Source organism: Neolamprologus multifasciatus, chromosome 2, assembly GCF_963576455.1.
Source record: "Neolamprologus multifasciatus chromosome 2, fNeoMul1.2, whole genome shotgun sequence".
NCBI classification, from domain to species: Eukaryota; Metazoa; Chordata; class Actinopteri; order Cichliformes; family Cichlidae; genus Neolamprologus; species Neolamprologus multifasciatus.
In genome coordinates, this window is record NC_140440.1 from 11,544,444 (window position 1) to 11,554,040 (window position 9,597).

The window sequence follows — 9,597 nt, forward strand, 5'->3', positions numbered from 1 at the left end:
AGCAAAAGAGTGAATTAAACTCGACTTGTGTCATCATACGCAATCTGTCTTCATTTGTAAATGCGTCAGAGGCTGTTGTTTCTGTATTGTGAGCTGAAACCAAGCAACAGCAAGAGTTTGCCACGGCTCGTTCATACCATCAGGGTTGTTGCCTAGACTTCAAGGTCTCTTACAATACCACATCTTTTCAGCAATGCATTTGTCACGCTGAGAGAGGAGGAGAAAGCAAAGTTGTCAGTTCATGATGTGCGTCGAGCCTTTTTATCATGACTGGAAGGTCAGATTATTCCATATAAATTAGACCGTTACAACCCTTTTTATTTCAAGCATTCTTAATTCAGCCTGTCTAACACAGAGGAAACTGAATCATCCTGGCAATGACAAAGATCACACAAGAAGAAAAGGAGTGATGATCCACCCAAAATTCAGAAAGCTGTCAGTTATTTAGCCTCTGTGTTTGTACTTTGACTTTCAAACACATGAATCCATCTGCACCTGCTGTTAAACTGCTTTATAAATTTTAACGTCAGTGTCACAAATATTGGTATGGTCTCTTAGAGAGTGACATTAGAGTGACGTTTCTGGTTTCCAGGCCAAATGAGTGAACAGTTGTGAGCAGTACGTTAACCGACAATTACCTAGTAAACAAACATCATTCCTGTATCAAAATGCAGATAGTATTGAATACACACATACAAAATGGGAATCTGGTTAAACTGTAAAATCTCTCGCACAGTTTCAGTCAGAAGATAAGTTAAAATTTACACAATTGCTACAAGAAAGACAGTTGCCTAAATTATGTGAACCTGAATGTGATGCTGCTGTTGCAGTGTTTGTCCGGACTAGGGATGGGTACCGGTGTCTGGTGCCATGATGGCACCGGTTCTGACATAAACGGTAGTAACCAGACCGAAAAGCAGCGCACATTCCGGTGCTTTTTTTTCCTGAGCTGTGACACACTTTAGATTCTAGCCAATCGTTTTACGTTTCCGAGGATAGTAGGCGGGTCCAGGTACGTACGTTCTTTTAGAGCAGAGCTACAGAGTAAAAATGCCCAAGGCGAAGCGGTCAAAGTCTGGCTGTACTTCACAGCAAAATATGCAAACTCAGCAGCTGCAACAAGTGCTTTAAGCTGATACTGTGATACTGTCAAAGGAGGTAACACCTCAAATCCGATGAAACACCTGGTGACGCATAGCGGTTTTTTTTAAGCCGAGAAATGCGCCGTATTTGATAGCTTGCTGCGAGACCTCACACCGAGCACATCTACTGCGGGTGTGGTGCCTGTTATCGGACCCGGAGTTAGCAACATCCCCCAAAAACCCGAAGAGGAGAGTCCTGGCCCCTAGCCCTGCCAGTGTAGCAGAAATGATGATGATGATGATGCAGCAGCAGCCGTTCTTCTCTGCGTGAGTAGCTTAATGTTGTTCGTGTGTAATTTACGTTGAGTAGGCTAACCACGTTATTACATTAATGCATGTAAGGTGAACTAGCAAACATCATCATAGCTACATGCGGCTGTCTTCTTGTTTGATGGCAGATACTCCCTTCACCCTGGCCAAAAAGGCTAAAAAGTGGAAAACAGTTAAACATGAGAGGTTTTTGGACAAAGTTTGTGTTTTTTCCCTTGATTAAGCACTGCTTCCAGCCAAGAGTGATACCATATATGCCCCATAGCTGCAGAAAAGGCTAACATTGTTATCTTTTTACAAAAAAACAGCTGAACATGAGAGGTTTTTGGACCAATTTTGTGTTCTCCATTCTTTAAGCACCGTTTAAGCACCGTTTAAGCACCGGCACCGTTTCAAAAGTACCGGTTTGGCACCGGTATTGGATAAAACCTAAACGATACCCATCCCTAGTCCAGAACCTCCGACAAAATCCACAGGAATGTCTGATGAGTTAGAATTCCTAACGGAGTCAGAAAAAACAGCACTTGGGAGCACTGCTGTCTTGAAGCAATGAGGTCCTGTGTTCATATCCACCAGCTGACTGTGGTCTTTCTGTGTAGAGTTTGCATGTGCTACTGTGATGCAGTACAAAACACAATGAGTTGTGAGCAAAAAAATTTAAATGCTTTTGGTGAAAACAACAACCATTACAAAAACAAAATGTTTTGTCATCTGAATGAATGAAAACTTCCATTCTCCTCTCCTTCACAGTGTCAACCTCCTTAAACTGTCTTTGCTTGATCAGAGTTACAGCACAGGATTTTTGCCAAAGAAGTACAACATGTGGATAAGTGCTCATTCAACTTGTTCTAATCCTTGGCTTCTGCCCTAATAAAATCCCTTTAATGGAAAATTATCATAATCTGAAACTGTTGTGTGGCAGTAACATGCTGAGAGGTGGGAAGCTTGAAGTTTTTCTGTTGTATGCTTTGATACAGCTTAGACAACACAATAATCAGCAGTATTGTGTTCTGTACTGGATTTTAAAACGGTGCTTCTTTCAGGATTCTTCTACAGTTAAGTATAGGTTCGGTTTTGGTTCCTCACAAAGAAGCAGAGACAAGCATTCACACCTACAGGCAATTTGTGTGTCTCCTTATCCTCCGTGTCTTTAGACTGTGGGAGGATACCCCAATGGACACAGGGAGAACATGAAATATGCTGGCTGTAAGGTGACAAAGCTAACCACTGAGCAACCACACCATGGTGACATTTAACCCGAGATGATTAAAAGTAAATGTATCTCTCCTGCTGCTCCTTGTACCTCCACTTTCCTACTTTCCACTGAACAGAGTAAAAGAGTCCAATCCAATCCATTTCCCTCTCCACCACGTAGTGCTTTTAGCGGTGAAACAAGCTGTTGCTCTCTCTTTTTGTTGTCTCGTTTTCATTACAAGACAGATTCTTGGCTTTTTAAATCATCTTTATCTTTTGTTTCATTGATATAAACGTAATACATCGACACATAGACACATTATCAATAGAGATTTTTGACAGCAGTTGATGTCTGGCTGAGATGACATCCCACATGTTGGGAACTCCTGTTCATATTAAAGAACAGTGTTTTTAAAAGAAAAGAAAAGAAGTTAACACTTTTTTGTTCATGTTGTTGAACTAACTAGAATGTACTACAGTGCGGTCAACACCTGGCTATGTTCTTGTGTAAGAAATATAGCACTTCTTTTTGCCTCTGGCTGGTTAAACAATCTCTAAGTTTTATAGAGAATGGTCCAAAAAAGAAAATATCCAGTGAGCAAGAACGCCTTATTCATGGAAGAGGTCAGAGGAGAATGGTGAGACTGCTTGATGCTGATAGAAAGGCAACAGTAACTGAAGAAATTAGTCTTGCAGCAAAGGTATGCAGAAGAGCACCTCTGAATGTGCAACACATCAAACCATGATGTAAATTACATGAGGGTACACTGTGTGCCACTCTGCTCAGCCAAGAATAGAAACCTGTTCTTGACTGACAGGAGAGCTACGATTTGCACAGGCTCACAAATTTGGACAAAAGAAGGTTGGAAAAACATCGTCTAGTCTGATATATCTCGATTTCTGCTGCAACTTGGGACATTAGGGTCAGAATTTGATGTAAACAACATAAAATCATGGACTTGTATCAGTGATTAAGGCTGCTGCTGGTGGTTTAATAGTGTGGATAGTAATAATTTATTGTCACACTTTGGGCCCCTTAGTACCAGCTGAGTATAATTTAAACACGGCCTATTAGAATTGTTGCTGACCATGTGCATCCCTTTATGACTTCGGTGTACCCATTTTCCACTGGCTGCTTCCAGCAGGATAACACGCCATGTCACAAAGCTCAAATTATCTCAAGCTGCTTTCTTGAACATGGCAGTGCATTTCACTGAGCTAAAATAGAGCACCTTTGGGACGTTGTGGAGTGGGAGATCACATCATGGATGTTCTGCTGCGACTGTGTAATGGTATCATGTCAATATGGAACAAAATCTCTAAAGACTCTTTCCAGCATCCGATAAAGCGATGCCATGAAGAATTTAAGGTAATAAGGGGTCCAACTTTGTGCTAGAAAGCTGTTCTGAGTAGATGCCTGAATGGAAATATAGGAAATCTATAGAAGATAAATACATTTTTGTGAGACATACAGGTGATTTTAGGGCACAGAAAGTGCAATTATAATCACAAACAAGAAAAATAGCTTTTTTTCCCCTCAGAATGATTTGTACACGCAGGGCATGGTGAAACACACCGTACGTGTGTGGCTTACACATAAAAATAGAAGAAAAATGACTTTGATTATAAAGATGTGTATGTGTGAAAAGGCCAGGCTAGCTCATTCCGTGTCTGCCTTGTATTTGATTTCTTGGATTTAATGTCACATGAAAAAAGGGTGAACAATTTATGTGTTCACTTGAAAAACAAACTGTACCACAAATAATTAGTTCCCCTGGGGGACGTGGTTTGTAAAATGCCCCCCCGCACTTCAATTTGGATTCGTTTTCACTTTATTTCACATTTTCACTTGAATTTTTAAACCTTTACACCAATTAAAGTAAGATACTGGTTGGTTTTAAAAAATCTATTTTTTACAAAAGAACGTTTCCCAGCCTCTCACTGCATACATTTATGTAACCTTACACTATTGTTGATTGTGGCAGGAAAATCACTATAATGTGCGGTTCTTTTTCCTTCTTGCAGTGACCTGGTAGTGCGACTGTTCATTAGTCAAATGAGGGTCACCTGTGCTTGATGCCTTTAGCTTTTAAAGGCTCGCCTACATACAGCGTCTTTTCTTTGTTCACTTCCACTCAGCCAAACAATTCAGCCCCCCAGCATGAGCCCTTCCTTCTTGTAGTCTGAACTACCAGAGTTACTACACCTAGATACACACTAGGGTACACCCTTTTAATATTTTTAACACTGTTATGTTGGAGCTCCTGAGTGCAATTTTTCTTCCATATTTACTTGACATGATTTCAGTTTAATAAACTACAGCAACAGCTCTTTAATCACATTCAAAGGCCAAGTCAGGCAGTTCAAAAGTGCACATTAATAACTAGGGAACTCCGTCGTCTGAGCCTGCCGGTGCCTTTTCTTTTTAGATTATACATGATGTCTTGTTTTTTCTTCTCCACACTTGTTTCCATGTTTCCTCTTATTTGCTTCCTTCCACATTTCAGACACGCATTTTAGGCTACTTGCTGATTGCAGTGTCTGTCTTTACAGACTATAACTATAACCTATTCTTACCATAAAGCCATTCCCAGCATACTTCCACAAGTCCATCCATTTAAACATGAAATAGAATTTCTAATTGCTCTGCAGAATAGGACATGCAGCTTTTACCTGCTCTAACAACAATATCAGCAGGAGGCATCATTTGTCTCAACCTTCCAAAACCGCTACTGATCACTGTTGGAAAATAATTGTTTTTGAGGTGACGCTTTGAATGGGTTTGTTTTCTGTTTTTATACTGGAATACATTTAAGAAAGGATATTTTGGCAGTCAGTATGGAAGGAGGATCAGTTTAACAAAGCAGACCCCTTTAATGCTTGTTTATGTCCACTGACAACTATACCAAGATCATTACTAGTTTTGTTTGTTTTGTTTTGTTTGCCTTGGTCATGCATTCCATTAAATACCAGTGACTGGCCAACATAACTACACACAACTGTGCTGTTGTTTAACAGCACAGTTGTGTGTAGTTATGTCTATGCCTATTCAAGCAGAGCTCTCTATTATAATGTTCAGCAAGACAGTGTGTGGTGAAGTGATTCATGTGGAGCAGTTAGATTCATGTCGAGTTACATGTGTAGCACTGAACTACAGTAAGTGATACCATCCGTGTGTTTGTTTGTTTGTTTGTTTGTTTTTCCCTCTCAGAAGAAAGCAGTTTGTTAATTTAACGGGGCGGATGATGAGATCATATTCCTTTTCAAATGAGTTTTCCCCATATATTATAGAATCATCATTTTGAATTTGTTTTCTCTGTTTATTGTTTGACAGTGACTTTGCAGAGGCATAGGTAATGGTGGTAATAGGTATGTATTTATAAATATTTTTATTTTTATTTGTAAATATTGACCTTTGGTAGTAAAGACTTGTTTATCTTTTGTTCTGGAAACTCATAATTATCTTTTTTCTACCACAGTGTAATAAAACACCGATCCTCTAATGTAAATGTACAAAATAAGTACAGCTACTGTTTTATTCTTGACCAACCTTGCTGCTGAGGATGGTAAATGGCCTGTATTTATATAGCGCTTTACTAGTCCCTAAGGACCCCAAAGCGCTTTACACTATACACAGTCATCCACACACACATTCACACACTGGTGATGGCAGCTACATTGTAGCCACAGCCGCCCTGGGGCGCACTGACAGAGGCGAGGCTGCCGGACACTGGCCACCGGCCCCTCTGACCACCACCTGTAGGCAACGGGTGAAGTGTCTCGCCCAAGGACACAATGACCGAGACTGTCCGAGCCGGGGTTCGAACCAGCAACCTTCCAATTACAAGGCGAACTCCCAACTCTTGAGCCGCGATCACCCATGGTAATTGATAAGAATTTAGCTATTCCAGTTCCATTATCAATATCACTCATCAGTTCTCTTTGGGTTCTCAATGGCTCCGTTTTGAGAGTTGTCACCTCTAAACAGCATATCTAAGACATTACATTTGTAAAAAATTAAGTACATGCTGTGTAGTGAAATGTTTCTGCATGTTGGAGGTATTTCCGCTCTTTTTTGTGATCATTGTTGGTTATTACTTAAAAAGAAGTAATGTATTATAGATTACCCATTTATTTTCTTCCCATCCTTAATTACTCTCAGAAGAAAGTTTTTTTTTTGTAATTCAACTCGTTACATTACCTTCACATTATCTCATAATTCCATTTAACAATATAAACCTATAGGCCACAGGCCCACACACCACACAACTCCCTATCCTAATAAAGACACTTATGATAGTTCTTCTTTTTTTTCATATTTTTATTGAGAGACAAGTGTACATTAGTTTACAATGACAATACAATCTGTTCCCCTCACATATTTTTTAGTTTTTCTTACATGAACAGATACGATAATACACACACACACACACACACACTTAAATAAAATTGAAAAAACAAACAAACAAACAAAACAAAATCTAAGAAGAAACCCAAAACAAACACAAACAACAAACCCCAAAACACACCAAAAAAAAGGAGGGGGGGGGGGAGATATGATATTAATCAGCTGGTAGAGCGTTTAATGACTTGCAATAGTTTACGAAGGGGCCCCAGATACGATAAAATTCTCTGTATTTGCCCTTTGCCACAAGGCCTATCTTTTGCAATGTAAGAAATGACATCACATCTCTAAACCACAAAGAAACTGAAGGTGGCTTTGAAGATTTCCAAAGGAGTAAGATGCAACGTCTAGCCAAAAGGGATGTAAAGGCTAATATTTTGAAGTGTGTAGGGTCGGTTAGACCAGTGTTGACTGGAAGCCCAAAAACAGCTAGAAAAGGGTCCATGCAGATTTGGGTCCCACATATGATATTTCTCTTAGTATTTAGGTATGAACACAAAGCCAACAACACAAAGCAAAGATGAAAACCAGCACAAAGAGATGTCTGTAATCGCTCAGCTGTTATATCTCTTGACTAGCTTTCTTTCTTTCGGATTCTTGACTAGCTTAGCATTAGCATGCTGTCTGTGCAGGTGTTTGCAAAGAGCTGAAGTTGTGTTAGCAACAAAATGCAGTTATTTCTGTCCTGGATGCAGTTTGAACCTTGCCATCACGCTGTCATCCTTTTGTGCAATAATGTAAATAAATAAAAGTAAATAAAGTAATTTAGAGTAGGTTGTTCTAGGTTGTTCTAGGTTGTTCTATTCCCCTTCTCCAGCACATGAATTGAAATTGGCTGATTCTAAAGCAAGTGGAGCCAATAAGTGCAAGTAGACTAACAATTCCAAGGAAATGAACTACTGTGAACTGGTTCTCTACAAGAACTACACGACTGTGGAAGACATTTGAGCACAGTTAACTGATTATCATGTTCAAGAAAGTAGTTTGAGATGATCTGAGCACTGTGATATCATGCATTATCCTGTTGGAGGCAGCCATTAGAAATGTATTACACTTAGACATGAAAAGATGGACAAACTATGCTTGACTTCTAAAAGACCTAAAGTATGCCAAGAAAATATCCCCTACACTATTACACCACCAGCCTGAACCACTGATGGGCAAAATAGAGCCATACTTCGATGCTGTTTATGCCAGATGTTCTGACAGTTGTGGCACCCAATGTGGTCTCTGCTGCTGTACCCTATCTGCTTCAAGCTTTGTGTTGTACATGCAGACATTTTTTAAGCAGTCTGACCATTTTCCTCTGACCTCTGCCAGCAACAAGGTATTTTTGCCCAGAACTGCAACTCACTGGATATTTTCTCTTTTCAGATCATCTCTATAAACCTTAGAGATGTGCAGGGAAATCCCAGTAGATCAGCACTTTCTAAAATACTCCAAAAACTAGTCAGTTTGCACAGTTTCAGCATGTTGTCTTGACTATGCCTCATGCATTGAGTTGCCTCCCTGTGACTGGCTGATGAGATATTTAGGTTAAGATGCAGCTGATCAGGTGTATCTAACAAAGTGGGCAATGGGCATAACCTTGGGTTGTCCTCTTGTGTTACTTGAACAAGATATGGGGAGCAGCTCTGTATTTGCCCTCGGTGGTTTAAAGCTAGCATCACATTAATTCTAAATTTGGCAAAGTAGCTCACAGACAAGGGATGGTACGGTTTCTAGGCAGATCACCGCCTCACATTTAATCTGTTTCTTATTCATTGGGTAATATAATTCATATTTTGATATGAAATGTCCACTTCTACAGCTGAATGGCTGTGATTAATTATGAAAGAACACGTAACATGCAGATAAAATTGTCTTCTACCGCCTATAGTGGTAGAAGACAACTCTTTAGTGGCATGTGGATTCTTTCAATAACCATTTTTATGGGTGAGAACGGAGCAAATCCATATATTATGTTTTAGGTCACATCAAATTTGAATGGATGAAAGAAGTCCCAGACTTGCATGTATTTCCCTGTATACTGAAGACAAATATGGTTTATTGTGACTGCACAAAATTCAGTGTGATAGTCATTCTCATGTTTTTATTCCCACTTTGGTGTTGTGCATTATGGGTTTTTAATGACACCTCGGGCGCTTTTCCACTTTTCAGTGAATCATCTAATGTGGCTGAAGACATCACAGCTGTCCTGTGAATTGCTTTTTTGGCTTAACTGTAACTTCACTATTACTATCAAACTCGTGTGCATGCTATTGTCAGACAACTGTTTTACTTTTTGCTTGATTTTTTATTATAATGTAATATTCAGAGTTCTCCAGTGGTATAGAGTCTTTTGGTGATAATGATGCAAGAAAAAGAAGTAGCAGAAGTCTCTCTTAGTTTAAAAACTGTAGCTATATTATCCATTTAAAGAAAGCTCTTTGATTATTAATAAGTGAGTGAACACAGCACAAATTAGCTGAACTCCTGACACATTCCTCAGAAGTCTGAGAGCCTTAGAAAATGCTTTAATAATTTCCTTTCTTGTGCTTTTGTAAGGATTAGTAATGCACTTATTTTTATGACTATTCACATAGT